Genomic DNA, 2,374 nt, shown 5'->3' on the forward strand with positions numbered 1-2,374 from the left:
TCTGAATTTGCAGCAGTAAAAGTAGCCTATACTTTTGCAAGTATAGCAATAAAGAGAAAAAAAAAATCATAAACTAGTAAAAACAAATAAAAACAACCAAATCTAAATTTATTTAACTATAAGTATAATTTTTATTATTTAAAGAGGGTTATAATGAATTTTCCTCCATAAAGAATGAAAGTTAACAATGGAGGAGTGATATTTCTTCAGGAATGGAATGGTATATATTCCATTCCATTGGATAACACAAATAACTTCTTTTGATAAAATTTTATTCTTGAAGCAGATTAATGCAATGTCATACTAATTTACCTAGTAACAAGTGTGTTTTCATGTATAGTCCAGATAAGTGGTAAAGATTTAAAGGGTTCCTGCAAAAGTATGTAATAACTAAATTATTAAGTTTATAACAAAATATGAAACTAAAATGGTTTTTACGATTTGAGATACTAAACCATTTGATTGTGAAATAATGATAAGATAAAAGTTAGTAAACTTGCCCTGAAATTTGCTTCTTTTGCTTGAAGATAATTCACAAGTATGGCATCATATCTACAAAGATCATGTAAAATAGTAAAAGAGACTAAATTCCAAGATAACAGATTAAAGAAAAAAATGTGTTATACACATGTGATGTATTAAAAAAAAACATACTTGAGCCAGTCAATTATAGTCTTTTTTATCCCAACCAACTTCTAAAATATTCAAAAGAGCTCCAATATTGAGACAGTATACATTGGCCCCTCTCAAAGTGAGTAAACCTGTAAAAAAATAGCCAATGATGACTGTCAAAATCTCTTGAAATCATAATATATAATATGATTAAATTACAAGAAACCATTGTATATGATTGCTAACAAAATGTACAAAAACCTTCGGTAACAACAAAGAAAGCCAAATTCCATATGAATGACAAAAGTTCTTATTTCTAATTAAGTTCACGTTCCTAAGTAAGTTACATACAACTTTCTACTGTCTCATAAGCCATAAGGACAAACTAGTCATATCATTTTAAGATATCAAATTTCTTGAATTTATTCTAAATATTTTCATTACTATGCAACTAAAATCATAGCAATTAAGAAGCCTATATTTTCATGAACAACAAAATTACCTCAATTTCATACCCAATTGTTGTCAAAGCAGTTGCAGCAGTAAGAATTAACATTCGTTGTGGATCAACCAACACATCTGCAAAAATCTACAAAATGGAACTAATAGAAGTTAAATCCGAAACAAAGTAAAAATAATACATCAAAGAAATCTTACAGAGCAACATTGAAATCAAATATTTATCGAATTTGAGTTTGTCGTCATCATCACCGTTAATCTATATCCTAATTCCAATTTCAAACACATAATTGCTAACATATACCTCAATAAATAGAGAACTACTAACAATAGCAGGAGTGAGGCGTGTATTCAATATAATTAATAACCGAATGCGAAAAGGAAGTCAGTAGTCAGAACAGCGTTGAAACTAATCATCGTTGTTGCGCTTGACGATTGTGTTCGGCAACTAGTATCAGAATCTATGGAGGGAGGAAGAACATTCACAGGGAGTAGGAGGTAAGGAAGTCGTTGGAGGAGAAGATAATGGTTGAAATTACGGATGGGAGAATCTTCGATATATATATATATATATATATATATATATATATATATATATATATATATATATATATATATATATATATATATAGAGAGAGAGAGAGAGAGAGAGAGAGAGATCCCATCACTATAAATACTTCCATGTAGATCCCTTCAGTATAGCCTTCCCCAAAACGGGTAACATATGCCCTTCCATGTGGATCACATCACTATAGATGCTTATTCTTGTAGTGGTTTAAGTCAGGGTCGGTCCAGACAGTGGGTAATTCGGATGACCGTTTAGAGCCCACGATTTCAAGGTGGCTAAAATTTATGGGATATATATATATATATATATATATATATATATATATATATATATATATATATATATATATATATATATATATATATATATAAATTATTACCTAAATTATTTGTAGGGTTTAAAGTTGGTTGAAATTCAAATTAACTCAAAAGATAAATAATTCAGTTTGTTTTGTTATTATTAATTGAACACATCTATATTGAAAAGTAAATGATATTTTTTGAATCTTTATTATATTTGTTTTTAAGGAGTATTTTTTCTCTTTTCCCTGAATCATATATATATATATATATATATATATATATATATATATATATATATATATATATATATATATATATATATATATATATATATATATATGTTTGAACCTACCCTGGGTTAAGCACCTATAGAGTATGAACGTTTTAATTATGCTAATTTAGTGGTTCCCAATGGTTGTTTTCGGATCGGTTG

This window comes from Lactuca saligna, chromosome 2 (genome assembly GCF_052625555.1).
Source record: "Lactuca saligna cultivar CGN05327 chromosome 2, ASM5262555v1, whole genome shotgun sequence".
In the NCBI taxonomy this organism is placed as follows: Eukaryota; Viridiplantae; Streptophyta; class Magnoliopsida; order Asterales; family Asteraceae; genus Lactuca; species Lactuca saligna.